We start from the raw sequence: 23,776 nt of genomic DNA, 5'->3' as shown, positions 1-23,776 counted from the left end.
CACCCTGGTTCCCAGAACTCCTGAAGATAGACGTTGACTGTGGATATTGTATCACAGACACAGTCCCTTCGACTGTTCAGAGATGTCACTCAACCCTCCCCCACCCCCCACCCCCCACCCCCCACCCCCACCCAAAAGATGTAAACAACCATGCATGAGCAGCGCCTATTAGACAGAGGGGGACCGACAGCTGATCACCTCCAGTCATTCCACCAGGTAGGAGGTACACGGCTCGTGTTGTCTGTAGTTCAACCATGCCTAGATGGTCAGTACCGCGGTCCGATTGCGTCCGCATCGTTACTTTGTGACACGAAGGGCTCTCGCTCAGGCCGTCCGAGGGCTACAACTGCAGTGGATTATGCCTCGGAGGAACCTTGACAGCAACGCCACCATGTTGAACAATGCTTGTCGTGCAGCCACAGGACGTCGTGTTACACTCAAACTGTGCGCAACAGGCTGCATGATGCGCAACTTCACTCGCGACGTCCATGGCGAGGTCCATCTTTGCAACGACGACACCATGCAGCGCGGTACAGATGCCCCCAAGAACATACCGATGGACCGTTCAGGACTGGTATCACGTTCTCTTCACAGATGAGTGTCGCATATGCCTTCAACCAGACAATCGTCGGAGACGTGTTTGCAGGCAACCCAGTCAGGCTGAACGCTTTAGACACACTGTCCAGCGAGTGCAGCAAGTTGGAGGTTCCTTGCTGTTTTGGGGTGGCTTTATGTGGGGCCAACGTACGCCGCTGGGGGTCATGGGAGGTGCCGTATCGGCTGTACGAAACGTGAATGCCGTCCTCCGATAGTGCAACCGTATCGGCAGCATATTGGCAAGGCATTCGTCTTCATGGACGACAATTCGGCCCTCATCATGAACATCTTGTGAATGACTTCCTTCAGGATAACGACATCGCTTGACTAGAGTGGCCAGCATGTTCTCCACACATGAACCCTATCGACCATGACTGGGATAGATTTTAAAAGGGCTGTTTACGGACGACGTGACCCGCCAACCCCTCCGACGGATCCACTCCGAATCGCCGTTGAGGAGTGGGGCAATCTGGACCAACACTGCCTTGACGAACTTGTGCATAGTATGCCACGATGAATACAGGCATGCACCAGTGCAAGAGGACGTGTTACCGGGTATTAGAGGTAACGGCTTATACAGCAATCTGGACCATCATCTCTGAAGGTCTCGCTCATGGTGGTACAACATGCAATGTGTGGATTTCATGAGCAGCAAAAAGGGCGGAAATTATGATTATGTTGATCTCAATTCGAATTTTATGTACAGGTCCCGGAACTCTCGGAACCGAGGTGATGCAAAATTCCAACCTTCGTTCGTTGTAAGAGTGCTGGTAACCTTGCTGTTGAGAGGTCCAAATCCAAAATCACCCTTGGTCTTCTAGAAAATACGACGTAACAGTGAAGTCCCCTCACAGAATCCTCTTCTGTTACTCTCAGGGTAGTGGATGTTCTCTCGACGCTGGGAATCGAGTTTCAGAGCAAATCAGCAGCGGAATAAATTAATGAGGCCAGAAGTAATAGAGAGAATATTCTTTTATCGAAATCTCTGACCTAGGAGACGGATGCAGCGCGCCCGGAGAAGCGGAACTCGGCTGCTTTGCCTTGTCGGTTTGCCGGATTAACACCGTGCGCTTCACATTCAAATTAGCGACTGGCGCCCCGAACTCAACTCCGCGCGCCGCCTGCATCTCCGGGCTTCATTTGAATTTAAAATAACGCCCGCTAAATAACTGTATTGCAGCATTCTTTCTCCGAACAGCCGCAACTGTGCGTACTTCGCACCAATCTTCTGCGCAGACGGCGGGACCTTAGCAGCAGACCAACATTTCCTTCTTCCACGTTTCCCATTACCTTTAGCGTTTCGTCAATTCTGCATTTCTCATGAAACTTCGTTGTAGTTCAGTTCGCCTCTCCTTTTCATTTATTTTTTTATCCAGCTGGTTGCATGTGTTTGGCACTTGTGCTATATACAGGGTGGTCCATTGATAGTGACTGGGCCAAATATCTCACGGAATAAGCATCAAACGAAAAAACTACAAAGAACGAAACTCGTCTAGGGGGAAACCAGATGGCGCTATGGTTGGCCCGCTAGATGGCGCTGCCATAGATCAAACGGATATCAACTGCGTTTTTTAAAATAGGAATCCCGATGTTTTATTACCTATTCGTGTAGTACGGAAAGAAATATGAACGTTTTAGTTGGACCACTTTTTTCGCTTTGTGATAGATGACGCTGTAATAGTCACAAACATGTAAGTACATGGTATCACGTAACTTTCCGCTAGTTCGGACGGTATTTGCTTCGTGATACATTACCCGCGTTAAAATGGACCGTTTACCAATTGCGGAAAAGGTCGATATCGTGTTGATGTATGGCTATTGTGATCAAAATGCCCAACGGGCGTGTGCTATGTATGCAGTTCGGTATCCTAGACGACATCATCCAAGTGTCCGGACTGTTCGCCGGATAGTTACATTATTTAAGGAAACAGGAAGTGTTCAGCCACATGTGAAACGTCAACCACGACCTGCAACAAATGAACATGCCAAAGTAGGTGTTTTAGCTGCTGTCGCAGCTAATCCGCACATCAGTAGCAGACAAACTGCGCGAGAATCGGGAATCTCAAAAACTTCGGTGTTGAGAATGCTACATCAACATAGATTGCACCCGTACCATATTTCTATGCACCAGGAATTGCATGGCGACGACTTTGAACGTCGTGTACAGTGCTGTGCCTGGCCACAAGAGAAATTACGGGACTATGATAGATTTTTTGCACGCGTTCTATTTAGCCACGAAGCATCATTCACCAACAGCGGTAACGTAAACCGAGATAATATGCACTATTTGGCAACGGAAAATCCACCATGGCTGCGACAAGTGGAACATCAGCGACCTTGGCGGGTTAATGTATGGTGCAGCATTATGGGAGGAAGGATAATTGGCCCCCATTTCATTGATGGCAATCTAAACGGTGCAATGTATGCTGGTTTCCTACGTAATGTTCTACCGATGTTACTACAAGATGTTTCACTGCATGACAGAATGGCGATGTCTTCCAACATGATGGAAGTCCGGCGCATAGCTCGCGTGCAGTTGAAGCGGTATTGAATAGCATATTTCATGACAGGTGTATTGGTCGTCGAAGCACCATACCATGGCCAGCACGTTCACCAGATCTAGACAAGTTTCGTACTTTGTAGTTATTTCGTTTGACGCTTATGTCGTGAGATATTTGGACTGGTCACGATCAATGGACCACCCTGTATAGGCGTCTCACTTAAGAGCCGTCAGTCGAAATTTCTCCCGGTGTTTCAGGAGATACTTCTACTTTACTACTGTCGTAGCTAGTGTCAGCCCAAAGAAATACTGCGCATCATGTACTCAGTGCGACGACCAGCGCCTACGGGAAAACTTGGTTCGTTTCCCTCTGCAAACAAATTTTCAAACCAAAAATTTTATTTACCCACTCGATAGAGCTGTCTCAGATTACTCTAGATCGATATTAGTTTTAGCGGTACGTATTAATAGGGACAGTAAAAGGCGAAGAATAATCAGTAGTCCAGCAGCGAATGAGCAGCACTGTGTATGGCGACAGAAGACAGCACGAGGCAGGACGCTACACGAGACAGGACAAGTTCTTCTGATAATACGTATTGCTAAATGAATATCGCACTAGACTAATCTGTTCACTGTACTGAAAGGGTACGCAAAAATCCGCATCAAAAATAATTTTCTTGTAACGGGAAAAAACTGACGCTTTTTGTTGACAGTGGGCATCACTTGAAAGAAGAACTTAGCAATACTTGTTTGCGTCGATTCGAGCTATATTTACAAAAAAGGAATCGAAAATATTCGCCAAAATGTCAGAAAATGCCCTGACGGGTCTTAAGAGAGATGCCGGTATGAATACTGGCGACCCACACCGGCCGGCCGGGGTGGCCGAGCGGTTCTAGGCGCTTCAGTCTGGCACCACGCGAAGCCTACGAACGCAGGTTCGAATCCTGCCTCGGGCATGGATGTGTGTGATGTCCTTAGGTTAGTTAGGTTCAAGTAGTTCTAAGTTCTAGGAGACTGATACCTGTGATGTTAAGTCCTATACTGCTCAGAGCCATTAAAACCATTTTTGACCCACACAGTTCGATTGGATTCATGTCGGACAATCAGGTTGCCCATATCATTCGCTCGAATTGTCCACAAAGTTTTTCGAAGCAATCGCGAACAATTGCGGCCCGGTGGTATAGCGCATTGTCATGCATAAAAATTCCATCATTATTTGGGAACACAAAGACCATGGCACCCAGCGAGGTGGTGCAGTGGTTAGACACTGGACTCGCATTCGGGAGGACGACTGTTCAATCCCGCGTCCGACCATCCAGATTTAGGTTTTCCGTGATTTCCCTAAATCGCTCCAGGAAAATGCCGGGATGGTTCCTTTGAAAGGGCACGGCGGACTTCCTTCCCCATCCTTCCCTAATCCGATGAGACTGATGACCTCGCTGTCTGGTCTCCTTCCCAAAACAACCCAAGCCAACTAAGACCATGAATGGCTGGAACCGGTCTCAGAGTAGCAGAACATAACCATTCCCTCCACAGGACTCAGTCCATTCCATGTAAACACTACCCACACCATTATGGAGCCACCTCCAGCTTGCAGAGAGTCTTGTTGAAACTTGGGTCCGTGGTTCAGTGGGGCCTGCACCACACTCGAACCTTACCGTCGGCTCTTCCCAACCGAAATCGCGACTCACCAGACCAGGTCACAGTTTTTCAGTAGTCTACGGCCCAACCTGTATGGCCACAAGCGCAGGAAAGGCGCCGCTGCCATAGCCCATTGTGGTATACACCACTTCTAACAAACACCGAACAACGCGCTCCAGTACGCGGCCGCCAAATACGTCGCTGGCCGCACTTCTCTGGGCGGCCCGCTGCTACCATCGCTGGCCGCCTTCGCGCGCGCGCGTTTGTCAGCACACAGCAATTGGCTACGCCAGGAAACATAGCCATTGGTTTTCCCTGGAAAACAGCGACCCCAGCCGACGGCTCCATTAACTAGCAAGCCTTATATAAACCCGACCGCCGCCGCAAACGACAGTTCACATCGGGAAGTGCAGTACGCCGTGTTCCAGCTGCTTGTGGATGACTCGCCGCACCACTCGAGGTTGCCTGGCTGCTCGGCGGAAATCTTGCGACTTCACTTGGAGAGACTGAACTTCACTGGACTTGGGAATAATTACGGGACGTGCACCCCACCATGCACATTTGGACATTGGTATAACCAAACTTTAATTATGCATTACTTCTGAGTGTGAGCCTGGGTAGACGCTTGGCTAACATAATTGTTAAAAAGTGATTTGTGATTTAATAAACCAGACTGAAGAGGTTATTGTGTTATTCCTGGTTATAACACCCATTAACGCCAATTTCGCCGCACTGCCTTAACGGATACATTTGTCGTACGTCCCACATTGATTTCTGCGGTTATTTCACGTCGTGTTGTTTGTGTGTTAGCACTGGCAACCTAATGTAAACGTCCCTGCTCTCGGTCGTTACGTGAAGGCGGTCGGCCACGGGATTGTCCGTGGTCAGACGTAATGCCTGAAACCTGGTATTCTTAGCACACTCCTGACACTGTGTATCTACTCTTCAAACTCTAAATTTTGAATCACTGAATTCCCTAACGATTTCCGATATGAAACGCCACTTGCGTGTAGCTCCAAATACCATTCTGCGTTCAAAGTCTGTTAATTCCCTTCGTTCTGTTAATTCCAGTCATGGGGCCATATTCACGTTGGAGACCTTTCCACGCGAATCACCTGAGTGCAAATGACAGCTCTGTGATTGCATTACTCTTTTATACTTCGTGTACGCGATACAGCCGCCATGTGTATATGTGCGTATCGCTATTCCATGACTTCTGTCACTTCACTGTATTGCTGAAAATGTCCGTTTACATTAACACACTACTTGCATCTCCATGCTAACGATGGTCTAACAAGCTCAAAACATCAAGGTGATTCACGAATAATGCCGGCAGTTTCAGCCAAATGGCAACCAGCTCTTCTGGAGCGTATGTAGGTGTCTCGTTCATCAAACGCGTTATCTCCCCCAAACGAAAAGGAAAATCCATATGTCAGCAACATCTGTAAAACAATATTCATCATACGCCTGTTTCAACACCGTCTCTGAACGCCAATAGCGTCTAAACCTTCATGCACCCATAGCGGGGAAAGTAGCACCAGTGACATTTTTGTCACATAAAAATGCTTTTTTATTTCCTCGAAACGCTACAAAATTTTCTATGTGTAGCTTTTAACAATTCCATCGACTTCAGTGATACTTCCTGAGTATTTTGGTATAATGGGCCATAACGAAGCAGTTATCATTTATTCGGTTTTTTAGCTCAGTTACATTAGGTTTGTGAAAATACCTCCAGGCAGTGAAAAAGCGTCTAATACGCAATCAAAAAACGTACAGCACAAAACTCAGTCCCGCAACAACGCTCAGATGGAAAAGTAGTTCGCTGTGGTTCCCTTCGCTGCCGCAATAGCTAAGCAAACTGTCGTTGTGCCGCACTTCCGGCGCATTCAGTGCTCCATACAACACGTGCCTATCCGCCAACTCTTCATCATCGAGCCATTCCACAGTTACCTAACAAGTAACACTGCCGGAATAACCTAACAGAGACAGGACCGAGCAGTGCTGAATGCGAGCTTGGGGACGAAGAATCAGGTGGACATTATTATACACTGAAGTTCCAAAGAAACAGGTGTAGGCATTCGTATTCAAATACAAAGATATGTAAACAGGCACAATACCGCTCTGCGGTCGGCAACGCCCATATAAGACACCAAGTGTCTGGCACAATTGTTAGATCGGTTACTGCTCCTACAATGGCAGGTTATCAAGATTTAAGTGCGTTTGAACGTGATGTTATAATCGTCGCACGAGCGATGAGACACAGCGTCTCTGAGGTAGCGATGAAGTGCGGTTTTTCCCTTACGACCATTTCATGAGTGTACCGTGAATATCACGAATCGGGTAAAACACCAAATCTCCCACAAACTGCGGCCGGAAAAATATCCTGCAAGGACGGGAAACGACGACTAAAGAGAATCGTTCAACGTGACAGAAGTGCAACCGTTCCGCAAATTGCTGCAGATTTCAATGTTCGACCATCATCAAGTGTCAGTGTGCGAACTATTCAACGAAACATCAACGATTGGGCTTTCGGAGCTGAAGGCCCACTCGTGTACCCTTGATAACTGCACGCCACAAACTTTCACGCGTCACCTGCACGGTCAACACTGACACTGGACAGTTGATGACTGGAAACATGTTGCCTGGTCGGACGAGTCTCGTTTCAAATTGTATCGAGCGGATGGACGTGGACGAGTATGGAGACAACCTCATGAATCCATGGACCCTGCGTGTCAGCTTCGGGCTGTTCAAGATGGTGGAGGCTCTATAATGACGTGGAGCGTGTGTAGTTGAAGTGATACGGGACCCCTGATACGTCTATAAATGACTCTGACAGGTGACTCTTGCATAAGCATCCTGTCCGATTACCTGTGTCCATTAATGTCCATTGTGTACTCGACCAGACTTGGGATGACTGGGTGTTGTGTGATGTCCTTAGGTTAGTTAGGTTTAAGTAGTTCTAAGTTCTAGGGGACTGATGACCATAGATGTTAAGCCCCATAGTGCTCAGAGCCATTTGAACCATTTGAAGCAGACTTGGGCAATTCCAGCAGGACAATGCAACCCCCCCCCCCCCCTCCACACGTCCAGAATTGCTACAAAGTGGCTCCAGGAACGTTCTTCTGAGTTTAAATACTTCCGATGGCCACCAAATTCGCCAGACATGGACATTATTGAGCATACCTGGGATGCCTTGCGACGTTGTTTTCAGAAGAGATCTCCACCCCCTCGTATTCTTACGGAATTATTGACAGTCCTGCAGGATTCATGGTGTCAATTCCCTCCAGCACTACTTCAGACATTAGCCGAGTCCGTGCAACGTCGTGTTGCCTGCTCACGGGGGCCCTGCACGATATTAGGCAGGTGTACCGGTTTCTGTGGCTCTTCAGTGTATCTACAGCAAGTTCAGGTGACAACTGCATTGTTGAATAGATTCTTTCGGTGAAATACAGATACAAAGACAAATGAGGGGAAGATATCGGACGAAATGTACGTACTCTGTAACGAGCCAGTAGAGGCGACAGATTCAACATTTCCTTGAACCACTTCTAACCTGTGAGTCAAGGTTCTCCTCATATGTGTTGTATAGGGAGTTTCATAGTCTTTGAATCAGACGTCTGTGGATGATAAATCACGTCTTGGGGAACAACTTTTGTTGGAGACAAAGTAATGTTCGCTGATACTTCCTAGCGATACCTCTTAGGCCCCTGGGTGGCGGCGCAGCGTAGGCTGTCTGCGGTGTGCATATACCTTGTGTGTTGCATATAATCCAGTCACCTGCTCCATGTGAAACTGGGTATGCCCAGGGAAGCTAAAGTTCCTAATTCACTTCTGAAATTTGTTTGTCAGCTTAGGGACATTCATTTTTAAGGGTTTCTTGTGGAAAATCATTGTATCTGTCTGCTATGGTACGTAGTATGCCGCACACCTGATTAGTAGAGCCTACATGTTTCTTGAAAGCTCGACGTCCCAGGGTGCTGAATACTGGCGCCTGCAGCAGTCCCTGGGAAGTCATCTACCACCCCTAGACGTTTCACAGAAAGAATTTTAAACACCCTGTAGAAAATCATCTCATGTCTCTTTTCTCTTTAAGTTACAGCCTGATTATTATTCATTTCAGTTGAAACAAATAATAGTATCTACAGGTTTATATAAAATAAATAAGAATGAGCAAATGTAGTCACTGTCTATTAGACAACCATTTCGACCCTAAAAATTCCATTTCACACACGTCACTGTTGCTACAATACCATTTTCCTCATTGCCCCTGTCATTCTGGTCTTTTCCACCTCACGACAACGGAATTAGGATGACCCATGTATCAGACAACTAGTGATTATTATTATTTATACGTGATTGCTAACTTTAATCATGCGAGAGACCTTAAATAAGAACACTTCCGTCTTCCAACTATATTTTTAGTTAATAATCTTCCTCTCCTCACGGCCTCCTTACTCATCTACACACAGGATGGGCAAAATGAAATTGGCCTGGTAAATATTAACTGCGCCTGTAGATAGGCAGCCCAACTACCCCTGCTGGAAATGATGTAAGTTAGTTTGCCTGTCTTAAGTTGCATGACATTTTCTGCGGCAGTTTTATTTTGCCCACCTTGCGTTTCATTTTAATTTCTACAAAATTGGTTCAAATGGCTCTGAGCACTATGGGACTTAACTTCTGAGGTCTTCAGTCCCCTAAAACTTAGAACTACTTAAACCTAACTAACCTAAGGGCATTACACACACCCATGCCCGAGGAAGGATTCGAACCTGCGACCGTAGCGGTCGCGCGGTTCCAGACTGTAGCGCCTAGAACCGTTCGGTCACAGCGGCCGGCCTAATTTCTACATCTACGTCTACATGGTTACTGGCCTGGCACAGGGTTCATCGAACCATTTTCATACTACTTATCTACCATTCCACTCTCGAATGGCTCGTGGGAAAAAGGAACACCTTAATCTTTCTGTTCGAGATCTGGTTTCTCTTATTTAATTTGTGCTGCACATACCTGCATTGAAACATGACTGTGTCTACTAGACTCCAACTACTGTGCTACACTATAGAAAGGCATATGCGCTCGAATCAAAAACAGTACAATGCCCAACAATTGTCTGCAAGGTTACCAGAGAACTTCGTGTCTGTAGAGATATCGCACTTGCATCTCTTTCACTATGCCATGCTAGACAAATCTTTCCAAAAGAACCCCAGTACGCGACAGAATAGCCACTTTGTTCACTCCTTGGCGAATTTTGCCGTGTTACCACTATGCCGTGACCTCACAGTCTGATGACTGCAGTTTCTTTCCAGGAGAGCACCGTAGTCATTACTTCTCCTGCGCCGAAAGAATATTATTCGCAGCGGACGCGGAGACTTTTCCGCTGCCGTTGATTATCATACCTAAGGTTCACCGCGGCGGAAGAGCAATAGCGCACAATGGACCGAGCGGCCGAGGAAGTTTTCGTGTTCAATGTAGCGTCAACGTCCGCGCCATTAGAGACGGAAGGCCGGGACCGGAAAGGCTAGTAATGCGAACAGGCTGCGGGCACAGCGGCCCGCGCGTCTGCGCTCCACTGCATCCGCCGCTCATTTTCTGGTAGCGCCGCAGCGGAGGCGAAGTCCCAGTCGCCGATATAGCCGGTCTGCGGCGGCTTAATGAGGCGCTTTTCTTAATAGAATCGGCGGCTAGAGGGGCGGGCCGAGGGCCCCTGTGAGTCGCTTAACAAGGCGAGCCGTCGTTCCAGCAAGGGGGGTGAGGGGGGGATGGGACGCAACGCGCCAATAAGAGGCCGCCCCGACCTCCGGCCAGCGCAGCGCCACCTATAAGCCGCTTATACGCCCGCCGCGTCAGCCGCGGGAAATCCCCGGCCACCAGCAGAGGCCGCCGAGCATTGGCACTTGTCGCCGTCTCCACCATCTGCCGCGGGACTGCCTCTGGGGGGAGCGACCTCGGCGCGTCGTCTGCTCGTATACCGCCCACTCAGTGGACTCGAGAGCGTCCGCGCGCGAGGAGCTGGCCAAGTTTTGTGACGTCATTTCCTGTTATTCGAGGCCCACGAGAAAGACAGGCAATGGCGCGTATTGTCAACCACGTGACACTGCAGGTCTTACGAGTGACAGCAGCCGTCCCTGGCGGGAGCGAGTAACTATTTCAGGCCAGTTTAGTATTTCTTGGCTGCGTGTTTAAAAACAAGCAAGTTCTCGCGATAGCACACGAAAAAATTAAGACCTTTAGTCGGTACCTTTTTTTCAATGTCCACCCCAGGTAGCTGAGTGGTTCAAAAAAAATGGTTCAAATGGCTCTGAGCACTATGGGACTTAACATCCATGGTCATCAGTCCCCTAGAACTTAGTACTACTTAAACCTAACTAACCTAAGGACAGCACACAACACCCAGTCATCACGAGGCAGAGAAAATCCCTGACCCCGCCGGGAATCGAACCCGGGAACCCGGGCGTGGGAAGCGAGAACGCTACCGCACGACCACGAGCTGTGGACGCTGAGTGGTAGGCTGCACGCTATTTGGATGACGGATTCCCCCCTTTGCCCACGTTGCCACCTCGTGGATACTGACGAACACCGTTTAACGTGTGGATGGGCGTTAGAGGTATGTCTGCTAGTGCAGAAGATCCTCGCCTGCTACCTACGTATCGCGCCTCGAACAATTGAGCCACGGCTCCTCCTTTGTCCAGAGGATACTTATTTCCCACCTGCGAAGACTCACGCTCTCATATGCTTTAAAGGCATGTCCATATACTACCTCTTTCGAGATGATGAGAAGATGGTACTTGATTACTGGCAATTTCTCCAGGACAGCCATAGCACACTTGAGTGTACACCCCGATACCGACAACTATTTGCGAACTATTTGCGCAGTGTCTTTGATAACCCCCCTCACAGTTGGGGAGTACCGGGCAGAGGATGACCGCTGTCATGGGGCTCCACACTCTGCGAAATGTTTTATCAATTTGAAACATGGAATCTGTACGCAGATGAGCCACGCACATGGAATGGCGTGCGGGATTTGGTTACATTTTTCTTTCTGTATTATCTATCATCATACTATTAGTTTCAAATTCTATTTCCTAGTTTAGAAGGAACTCTTGTTCTGTTGTTGCTACGGATGTACATTCTAATTTTGTTTGTCGTAACTGAAAGACGCGCTTTTCCATATAAAAAAAAAGTTGGTAGAGAAAAAATTTACAATTTTCCTTTCAGAATATACAGACACAATAGCGCCTTTCTTAGCAATCATATACAACCGCTCACTTGACAAAAGGTCTGTTCGTAAAGACTGGAAAGTAGCGCAGGTCACACCAGTATTCAAGAAAGGAAATAGGAGTAACCCATTGAATTACAGACCCATATCACTGACCTCAATTTCCAGTAGGATTTAGGAGCATAAACTGTACTCGATCATTATGAATAGGGATGAGAGTGTCACTGATATGATACTCGAGTTGGGGTGGCAATCACTGAAACAAAGGCGGTTTTCTTTGCGGTGAGATATATTTACGAAATCTCAATCACCGACTTTCTCTTCCGAATGCGAAAATATTTTGTTGAGGCCCACCTACGTACGGAGAAATGATCATCGTAATAAAATAAGAGAAATCAGAGCTCGAACGGAAATATTTAGGTGTTACTTTTTCCCACGCGCCATTCGACAGTGGAATGGTACCGAAGTAGGATGGAAATGGTTCGATGAACCCTCTGCCAGGCACTTATGTGTGAATTGCAGAGTAACCATGTAGATGTAGATGTAGAAGCCCATATGTCGTCGGTTTCATACTGTAACTTACGCACTACGAATTTGGCTGTTTCTAACCACCAGCACATGGAGGATCCCTCTAAATCGCTTCGTTAGTGATACAACTTGTTATAATAAAATGAAGAGAAACGTCGTATTGATGGTTAAAGAATTTTCGTATTCAGTTATTTTCGTGTTGTGACTCACTTATTATGAAAGCTCGCCGTTGTAAGGCAATGCCGTATTGAAGATTCATCTAAAGCGCGTCGTTCTTGGTAGAACTCCTCCCGAACAGGCTATGTAGGCCCAAAGGCACCGACCGGCCGCCGTATCGTCCTCAGCCCACAGGCGTCACTGGATGCGGATATGGAGGGGCATGTGGTCAGCACACCGCTCTCCCGGCGGTATGTCAGTTTCCGAAACCGGAGCCGCTACTTCCCAATCAAGTAGCTCCTCAGTTTTCCTCACAAGGGCTGAGTGCACCCCGCTTAGCGCTAGGCAGACCGGATGGTCACCCATCCAAGTGCTAGCCCAGCCCAACGGCGCTTAACTTCGGTGATCTGACAGGAATCGGTGTTACCACTGCGGCAAGGCCGCACTTGGTAGGGTTCGTTATAATTAAATGTCAGTTAGTAACATTCTGGTAATTAAAGCCTTCCGAAGATGGTAACAAAAATACAAAGTCGTTTGTTACAGACGTTCGTCGTAGCGTAGTTAGTGTAGGTTCTGAGTTACGTGACTTTGAGTAGCAGATTTGAGTAACGCTGTATCCAATTCTTCTTTTCTTTTCCTTTTTTGTTCCACCGTCTTCTAATAGCTTGAGATTTTCTTATTAAATTAATAGAAAAACACTGACGGAAAAAATCGCAACACCAAATAACAATAATAATTGGGAGTAATGAAATACAATTGGTTGGGTAACATATTTGAGTGATTAAAATTGCAAGGTCACAGGTTACTGTAAGGGCGAGATAAGCCATTACAAATGTTAAATGCTGGTACTTTAATAACCGATGAAATCATCAGACTGTTGAATGCAAACATGAAAACGTGCATGCATTGAGTGGTACAGGTGCCGGATGTCAGCTACTGTGATGCAGATCTATGAGTGTTGTGCTTGGTCAGTCAGTGCAGGGACAATTAAGGCTTGTTTTCAATGACTTCGGACTTCTCGTCTCATTATGTCCTTTATATGCTCGACTGGAGACGGATGTGGTGATCGAGCTGTTTTTCACACCCTGATGTTTTGGTGGTAATTTCTTTTGCCCCCCTCACATAAATCGTGCGATTATGTGGCATATCAAACCAGAATGGCATCTCATCATCATTGCTTGTTTAGCCCACCGAAAAATTGTTTTTTTTTTCCGGAGTCGAAATTCTTGAAATTTTATCTCAAAATCCTCTGGAAGCATTTGGCGTACTGTTGCGTGGCGTCTTAGAAACAAGCCCACCTGTTCCATAAAGCGATCAACCCATCAATAGCTGGCCTTAAAACTTTCAGCTGGCTACATTAAGAACTGCAGCCAACTTTTTTGCTTTGTTTTTTTTATGGTGTATCTAGTCACACGCTACCCATTCTTCTTCCACGGAGAATGTCAAACATTTTGCTTCAACTTCAGGGGTCTTCCTTTGCGAGCACCAGTGAATTTCTTTCTAGTAGCGGTAGTTGTAAATAATGCCAATTCCTGTTTCTTTCGTAAAGGAAAGTTACTCTCATCTATACTGAACTCCAGTCCAGACCTCCTGTATCATATATTTGAGCGTAAAGAATTGCCTTACGCTACAATGTAGCAACATACAGTGTTCTATGGTTGCCTTCCATTTCGTAGCTAATCAATACAGTGATGTAGTCGTAAACGACGGATTCAAGTTTGTACTCGAAGATAATGATCCATCAGACTTATGCGCAACCTAGTTTTGAATACTGCATAGGTTCGCGTAAATACGGTATTAAGTATGTGCACCGCATATAAGTGCAGTAGAGTCCTATTACGGGACAAATTGCGTTATGGGGGTGTGATGGGGGAAGAGGGGAGGGAGTGGCGCGTCTATGCGTTAGGAAAGGCAGGTCAGCAGATTGTGAACACGCACTTCCCTTCTGCTTAATACTAAGGCAAGAAACGCATATGGAAAGAATCTACGCCAATATGCAGCAGTTGTTTTCTGTCTGGAAGGAAGACTTCTCTCACCACGACCAGTGTTATCTTTTCAATTTATGGACAGATTATATCTACCCAGCATTTTCTTTCTTGTTCTCTTACGGGTCTAGGCAAAATGACTTCACTGAGTTCATCTTTGTATAGTGGAGTTAATGTCGATTATTAAAAGAGTACATCTTTGCACTCTTCTAAACTCCATAATAATCTGCATTGCCCAGAGACTCCAATCTGAGACGCACACTACATTCCACCCAAATTAGCAATTGAACTGTACTCCCTCCGGCTTAACAGTGAGCTTTCTGGTACGTCACTCGCTAGTCGGTAATTCACCATGATGCCTATTGTTGTGGAGTGGCAAGACAGCCAATCCACTGTGACGGGTAGCCGAAAGGCACGCTTTTAAGCTCACGCAGGATGGCGTGAGGTCTGGAACAGTTAAAGAATTTGAGTCTATCAAATAAAGTACGTAGCTGTTGGAATACTTAACTTTAATCCATAATTGGTGAACATCGGTCTGACGGTACATGCATAACAAGATAAATAGCAATTGATAATGGCGCCTTGCTAGGTCGTAGCAAATGACGTAGCAGAAGACTACGCTAACTATCGTCTCGGCAAATGAGAGCGTAATTTGTCAGTGAGCCATTGCTAGCAAAGTCGGCTGTACAACTGGGGCGAGTGCTAGGAAGTCTCTCTAGACCTGCCGTGTGGCGGCGCTCGGTCTGCAATCACTGACAGTGGCGACACGCGGGTCCGATATATACCAACGGACCGCAGCCGATTTAAAGGCTACCACCTAGCAAGTGTGGTGTCTGGCGGTGACACCACACCTATGACAGTCGTTAGTTAAGGAAATGCCCACTAAAAGTAATGGTGTTTTTATTACGTAATGCTAGGGCAGTATTTAAAGGTCGTCCCGTGTTAATACGAGCAAAATCTGAACGTTAACTTAGCAATAACAAACGAACAACCAGGAAGCAGCATCGGTCGTTCTTGTCTTTCTTCAGTGCGGATGCACATTTTCGTTCGAATTCCAGCGGGTAGTCAAAACTAGCGAGCATGGAAGATATGGACGGGAACTGCGGATGGCTGACGCTGGGTGGGAATATGAGTCGGCCTGCGAGCGTGCCGAGATAGTCCTCGCGTCTACAATAAGCACTGCGTTCGGGTGGCACAGTGGGTACACAAATGCCTAGGAAGCACGAGATCTCGGGTTGGAATCCTCTTCCGGCAAACATTTTCGCTCGGCGCCGCTGATTCCACACAAAATCCCGATGCAGCTGGTATCATCACACTCTTCCCACGCCGTCCGGAGTGGCCGCGTGGTTCTAGGCGCTACAGTCTGGAACTGCGCGACCGCTACGGTTGCAGGTTCGAATCCTGCGTCGGGCATGGATGTGTGTGATGTCCTTAGGTTCGTTAGATTTAAGTAGTTCGAAGTTCTAGGGGACTGATGACCTCAGAAGTTAAGTTCCATAGTGCTCAGAGCCATTTGAACCAGTTTTTCAACATTCTCCCCTTTCCTTTCCTTCCTCCCTCGTCCCCCTTCAATTTACGTAATAGTACTTGTCTCACGCAACATTGTAACGTTATATCTTGACTTCTGTTCGGTCACTCAACTAAGATGTAAATGTAAATGTCGTATGACTAGGGCCTCCAGGTAGACCGTTCGCCGGGTGCAAGTCTTTCGATTTGACGCCACTTCGGCGACTTGGGAGTTGCTGGGGATGAAATGATGATAATTAGGACAACACAACACCCAGTCGCTGAGCCGAGAAAAATCTCCGACCCAGCCGGGAGTCGCACCCGGGCCCTTAGGATTGACATTCTGTCTCGCTGACCACTCAGCTACCGGGGCGGACGACTGAGATGTGATATGTGGGAACAGAGCCGCGTGGTTTGAGGCACCATGATACAGACTGCGCGACCCCTCCCGCCGGAGGTTCGAGTCCTCCCTCGGGCATATATGTGTGTGTGTGTGTGTGTGTGTGTGTGTGTGTGTGTGTGTGTGTTGTTCTTAGCATAAGTTAGTTCAGGTAGTGTTTAAGTCTAGGGACCGATGACCTCAGCTGTTTCAAATGGCTCTGAGCACTATGGGACTTAACATCTGAGGCCATCAGTCCCCGAGAACTTAGAACTACTTAAACGTAAATAACCTAAGGACATCACACACATCCATGCCCGAGGCAGGGTTCGAACCTGCGACCGTAGCGGTCACACGGCTCCAGACTGAAGCGCCTAGAACCGATCGGCCACACCGACCGGCTGACCTCAGCTGTTTAGTCCCTTAGGAAGTCACACGCATTTTTTCTGGGAAGAGTGCTATATGAAACTTCCTGGCAGATTAAAACTGTGTGCGGACCGAGACTCGAACTCGGGACCTTTGCCTTTCGCGGGCAAGTGCTCTACCAACTGAGCTACCCAAGCACGACTCACGGCCCGTCCTCACAGCTTTACTTCTGCCAGTACCTCGTCTCCTACCTTGCAAACTTTACAGAAGCTCTCCTGCGAAACTTGCAGAACTAGCACTCCTGAAAGAAAGGATATTGCGGAGACATGATATATCAGCACACATTCCGCTGTAGAGTGAAAGTTTCATTTTAGAAACAACCCCCAGGCTGTGGCTAAGCCATGTCTCCGCAATATCCTTTCTTTCAGGAGTGCTAGTTCTGCAAGGTTCGCAGGAGAGCTTCTGTAAAGTTTGGAAGGTAGGAGACGAGGTGTTGGCAGAAGTAAAGCTGTGAGGACGGGCCGTGAGTCGTGCTTGGGTAGCTCAGTTGGTAGAGCACTTGCCCGCGAAAGGCAAAGTTCCCGAGTTCGAGTCTCGGCCCGGCACACAGTTTTAATCTGCCAGGAAGTTTCATATCAGCGCACACTCCGCTGTAGAGTGAAAATTTCATCCTAAGAGTGCTATAGCTCCACAAGCCAGAAATGTTACGACTGTCCTCCTAGTTGTCTTCAAGAAGACCTGCAGGCGCACAGAACCCTGGGATGGTTAGAGCCGTCGCCACAGAGCGGCATGACCGCACCTGCCATCGCGGGCGAGTCGGCTGCAGCGAAAGCAGCAGCAACAGCAGCCGCCGTGTGCTGCTCATCCCAGAGGAGGGCCTAATTCCGGCCGCTGACCAGACCACGACGGGCGCCCGTGATAAAGCGGTCTCGCGGCCGAAAGAGAGCCGGCGCGTGCTGCCGGGCCGCGATTTGCATTGCAGATGCGTCCTCGGCGGGCCAGCCGTGCCGTCGCCCTGATCAATACGAATCGCATAGGAATGAGCGGGACCGGCCGCACGCCCCCTGCCTCTTCCTGTACGGTCGCGTGTCCGCCTGCTTCTGACGCAGACAAATAATTCCCCGGCGCAGCGCACCCGTCGCCAGGCAACGAATCACCGCGAGACACAGTCGCCTGGCTCGTGCCGTCGCCGCAAATAGCCGAAAAACCTAAACTAAAAACCGCTGTCGCAAGTCACACTCCCTGTGCCAACTAGCAGTCTTCATACGACGCATTTTGACCATTCAATTTCCTCAGCGAAAGGGAAACACATCCTTACGTGAGGGCTACAGGAATACTGTTGCGCACAGTCACCGGAAACGGTAACGCACATATAGTTCCGCCTTCTGGGGTCCGACCGACCGCCGTGTCACCCTTTTCAGTGACGTCATTGGATGTGATATGGAGGTTCATGTGATCAACTTCAAATGGTTTAAATGGCTCTCAGCACTATGGGACGTAACATCTGAGGTCATCAGTCCCCTATAACTTAGAACTACTTAAACCTAACTAACCTAAGGACGACACACACATGCATGCCCGAGGCAAGATTCGAACCTGCGACCGTAGCGGTCGCGCGGTTCCAGACTGAAGCGCCTAGAACCGCTCGACCACTCCGGCCGGCTCGTTCGAACTGCTACCAATCGTTTCGAGCAGCTTCTCAGTTGGCCACAGAAGGCTGAGTGCAACCCATACCACTCCTCTGACCAAGGAAAAATTCTTGGCAGTACCACGAGTCGAACCGAGATCCTCCACATGGTTGGTTGTTGGGGGAAGGGGACCAAATAGTGAGGAGGTCATCGATGGCATCAGGTTAGAGGAGGATGGTAAAGGAAGAAGGCCAAGCCCTTGCAAAGGAACCATCGCGGCGTTTGCTTGGAGCGATTTAGGGAAATCACGGAAAACCCACATCAGGACGGCCAGACGCGGGGTTTCAGCCACCGTCCTCCTGAATGCGAGTCCAATGTGGTAACCACTGCGCCACCTGTCCCACCGAGCGAGGTGGCGCAGTGGTTAGCACACTGGACTCGCATTCGGGAGGATGACGGTTCAATCCCGTCTCCAGCCATCCTGATTTAGGTTTTCCGTGATTTCCCTAAATCGCTTCAGGCAAATGCCGGGATGGTTCCTTTGAAAGGGCACGGCCGATTTCCTTCCCAATCCTTCCCTAACCCGAGCATGAGCTCCGTCTCCAATGACTTCGTTGTCGACGGGACGTTAAACTCTAACCACCACCACCACCACCACCTGTCCCAGTCCTTCACATGGCAGGGAGCCATGCAGATCACTCAGTAACAGAGGTGGACACTGGAAACAGTAACTGTGTGGGACTCTTCCAAATACACTATCTAATCAAAAGTACCCTTAGAAGTATTATTGGACAATAGTATCGTTCCATTCGCCTTAATGACGGCTTGAACTGCGTTCGGGACAAGTTCAGTGAGGTGTCTAAATGTCTGTGGAGGAATGGCAACCCAGTCTCCCTCGAGACCCCAAACCAGTGAAGGTAGTGACGTTGGACGCTGGTGTCTGGGGCAAAGTTGCCGTTCTACATTACCGCAAATGTGTTCCGAGGGGTTCAGGCCTGCTCACTGAGTAGGCCAGTGGATTTGAGGAACGTTATTGTCCACAAACCATTGCCTCACAGTTGTTGCAGTACAACAGGATGCGCCGGCCGGAGTGGCCGTGCGGTTCTGGGCGCTAAAGTCTGGAACCGAGCGACCGCTACGGTCGCAGGTTCGAATCCTGCCTCGGGCATGGATGTGTGTGATGTCCTTAGGTTAGTTAGGTTTAATTAGTTCTAAGTTCTAGGCGACTGATGACCTCAGAAGTTAAGTCGCATAGTGCTCAGAGCCATTTGAACCATTACAACAGGATGCACTGTCGTAGCAATACAAGCTTTCAACATGTCCAAACATTCTTTCTCTGTATGCAGTACACAATGCTATAACATGTGGTCACATTCTTCTGCATATTCCGATTCCTGCAGCCCGATAAAGGGACAAGACCTCATCCACAAAGAATACCTCCTTATCCAGCACCACCTTCTTACTTCACTGTTTACACTACACGTGACGGACGTTCTCCAGGCAGTCACAAATCCCACTTTCATCGTATTACCACATGGTATAGCGTGATTCAGCACTCCAAATCATTACTCTAAAGTCATCCACAGTCCAGAGGCTTTAGGAAAAGTAAAGGGACGAGAGAGGCAATTCTGACGTTACGGCTAATAATGGAAGCAAGGCTAAAGAAAAATCAAGACACTTTCATAGGATTTGTCGACCTGGAAAAAGCGTTCGACAATATAAAATGGTGCAAGCTCTTCGAGATTCTGAAAAAAGTAGGTGTAAGCTATAGGGAGAGACGGGTCATATACAATATGTACAACAACCAAGAGGGAATAATAAGAGTGGACGATCAAGAACGAAGTGCTCGTATTAAGAAGGGTGTAAGACAAGGCTGTAGCCTTTCGCCCCTACTCTTCAATCTGTACATCGAGGAAGCAATGATGGAAATAAAAGAAAGGTTCAGGAGTGGAATTAAAATACAAGGTGAAATGATATCAATGATACGATTCGCTGATGACATTGCTATCCTGAGTGAAAGTGAAGAACAATTAAATGATCTGCTGAACGGAATGAACAGTCTAATGAGAAGACGAAGGTAATGAGATATAGTAGAAATGAGAACAGCGAGAAACTTAACATCAGGATTGATGGTCACGAAGTCAATGAAGTTAAGGAATTCTGCTACCTAGGCAATAAAATAACCAATGACGGACGGAGCAAGGAGGACATCAAAAGCAGACTCGCTATGGCAAAAAAGGCATTTATGGCCAAGAGAAGTCTACTAATATCAAATACCGGCCTTAATTTGAGAAAGAAATTTCTGAGGATGTACGTCTGGAGTACAGCTTTGTATGGTAGTGAAACATGGACTGTGGGAAAACCGGAACAGAAGAGAATCGAAGCATTTGAGATGTGGTGCTACAGACGAATGTTGAAAATTAGGTGGACTGATAAGGTAAGGAATGAGGAGGTTCTACGCACAATCGGAGAGGAAAAGAATATGTGGAAAACACTGATAAGGAGAAGGGACAGGATGATAGGACATCTGCTAAGACATGAGGGAATGACTTCCATGGTACTAGAGGGAGCTGTAGAGGGCAAAAACTGTAGAGGAAGACAGAGATTGGAATACGTCAAGGAAATAATTGAGGACGTAGGTTGCAAGTGCTACTCTGAGATGAAGAGGTTAGCACAGGAAAGGAATTCGTGGCGGGCCGCATCAAACCAGTCAGTAGACTGATGACCAAAAAAAAAAAAAAAATTCCAGAGGCGTCGATCTTTACACCACCTCGAGGGCTTAGAATTTACTACAGAAATGTGTGACTTATTGACTTATGAGGACCTGTTCGGCCACTGTATCCCGTTCTTTTTAACTCCCTACACACAGTGATTCTGCAAACTGGACTGATGACTCAACTTTTGGATTCTCGAGTGGTTTCTTGCGCTGATATGCTAATTTTTACGATTACAGTCCGCAGTGCTCGACGGTCTTTGTCCGTCAGTACAACAGGTCTGCCTGGTCTCGGTTTCGCGGCGGTCATTCCTTCGCTTTTACACTGCACAATCACATTACCAACATATGAGTTAGGTGGTTATAGAAGTTTTGAAATGTCCCTGTTGGATGTGTTCCACAAGTGAAGCCGAGTGATTAGTCTACGTTCGAAGTCACTGAAGTCTCCTGACCAACCAGTTATGCTATTACTGCTTCCCTGCTGACACCACAATAAGCCCCGCCTGTAGCTACACTGGCGCGTCCCCCTTTCGTGACGGTTATTGTTCAACTGCGCATCACATAAGGGTGTCCGAATACTTCTGATCACTTTGTGTAGAACTGACAGGGAATATCGTACTTACACAACGAACGGTAGCATTCACGCAGAGACACGCACACACACACACACACACACACACACACACACAGACACACACACAAGAGCCAAGAAACCTGGTACACCTGCCTAATACCGTGTAGGGCCCCCAAGAGCACGAAGAAGTGTCTCAAGACGACTTGACAATGACTCGACTAATATCTGAATTACTGCTGAAGGGAATTGGTACCCTGAATCCTGCAGGGATGTCCATAAATCCGCAAGAGTAAGAGAGCTCGGAGATCTCTTCTGAACAGTACGTTGCAAGGCATCCAAGATATGCTCAATAACGTTAATGTCTGGGAAGTTTGGTCACCAGCGGAAGTGTTTAAACTCAGAAGAGTGTTCCTGGGGCCACCTTGTAGCAATTGTGGACGTGTGAAGTGTCGCATTGTCTTGCTGGAATTGCCCAAGTCCGTCGGAATCCACAATGCACATGAATAGAAGCAGGTGATCAGACAGGATGCTTACGTACGAGTCACCTGTCAGAGTCCTATCTAGACGTTTGAGGGGTCCCATAGCACTCCAACTGTACACGCCCCGCACCATTACAGAGCTTCCACCAGCCTGAACAGTCCCCTGCTGACATGCAGGGTCCATGGATTCATGTGGTTGTCTCCATGCCCATACACGTCCATCTGCTCGATACATCTTGAAACGTGACTCGTCCGACCAGGCAACACGTTTCCACTTACCAACAGCCCAATGTCGGTGTTGACGGGCATAGGCGAGGGGTAAAGGTATGTGTCGTGAAGACATCAAGCGCTCTAAAATCCCATATGGATGATATTTCGTTGAATGGTTCGCACGCTGACACTTGTTGATGGCCCAACATTGAAATCTGCATCAAGTTGCGGAACGGTTGAACTTCCGTCACGCTAAACGATTCCGTTCAGCCATCGTTGGTCCCGCTTCTTGCAGGATCTTTTTCCGGCTGCACCGATGTCTGAGATTTTATGTTTTACCAGATTTGTGATATTCACACTACTTCGGAGATGATGTGTCTCATCGCTCGTGCACCAACTTTTTGTCCTACATAGGCGTTGCCGACCGCAGCGCCGTTTTCTGACTATTTTCATATCTCTGTATTTGAATAAGCATGTCTATACCAGTATCTTTGGCGCTTCAGTGTGTGTATAATATTCCCTCGAGTAAAGGCGTTATGATAATGCTGAAATACCTCAAATAGGAAACTCTTTGAAATCGACGCACTCAGCTCTTATGGTGCGCGTTTTAGAGGACCAGTTTTCTTGTTTTGGTCCGTAGCACCTCCTTCCAAAAATACAGACAGAGCTTGCAGTAGAAGGGATACACGGCATCAAAGATGATGAAATGTTCATATATCTTAAAGTATGCATTTTAGAGTCCATGTTTACCTCATATTTTGCTTAGAATCATCGTATCTGTCATTTCCCTGAATAACGACCATTCCTCATGGGACACCCTGTATTGAGTATTTACACTTCCAGCATTAGAACTACTGCGGAGAGACATCTGTGTTAGGAAAAGCTCGCTAACATTTCACACGCTGACGTCATCCTCAGCTGCTTTTTTGAGGGGAATACCTGCTTGTTAGTGTTAAATCTGATTACTTTTTGGCCATTTCGTCACCATCTCACAAATATTTTTCTTCTTAACCTTGTGTTTCCTGCAGCTGGAGATATTCTATAAGGCTATGAAGATTCTACGACGTTAAATCCTTTAAAAAGACGAATAGAAGCCACGCTTCACCACTAGTAGTAGTGACCTCACCCGTACACTGCCGGGGATCACTGATCCCGCCGACACTTATGTTCTTGAGAACGTTCGTTCTTTTTTTTTCTTAAAAAAAATTGTTGTAAGTTCCTATAGGACCAACCTGCTGAGGTAATCGGTCCCTAGGCTTACACACTACTTAATCTAACCTAAGGGCAACACACATACA

At 47.5% G+C, this 23,776-nt stretch overlaps 1 protein-coding gene and 1 non-coding gene across 2 annotated transcripts in view; one reads left to right on the top strand and one right to left on the bottom strand.

The window, feature by feature from the left end:
• LOC126456492 (RNA-binding protein Musashi homolog Rbp6) overlaps positions 1-23,776 on the top strand; it is a 1,339,111-nt gene that overhangs the window by 164,432 nt on the left and 1,150,903 nt on the right. The window lies entirely within an intron of this gene.
• Trnas-cga (transfer RNA serine (anticodon CGA)) lies at positions 16,998-17,073 on the bottom strand. Its single transcript has one exon. It is a non-coding gene; the product is annotated as a tRNA-Ser (tRNA).

Source organism: Schistocerca serialis, chromosome 1 (assembly GCF_023864345.2).
Source record: "Schistocerca serialis cubense isolate TAMUIC-IGC-003099 chromosome 1, iqSchSeri2.2, whole genome shotgun sequence".
In the NCBI taxonomy this organism is placed as follows: domain Eukaryota; kingdom Metazoa; phylum Arthropoda; class Insecta; order Orthoptera; family Acrididae; genus Schistocerca; species Schistocerca serialis.
The sequence above is the reverse complement of the archived record's forward strand: the minus strand, read 5'-3'. Positions and strand labels throughout refer to the sequence as shown.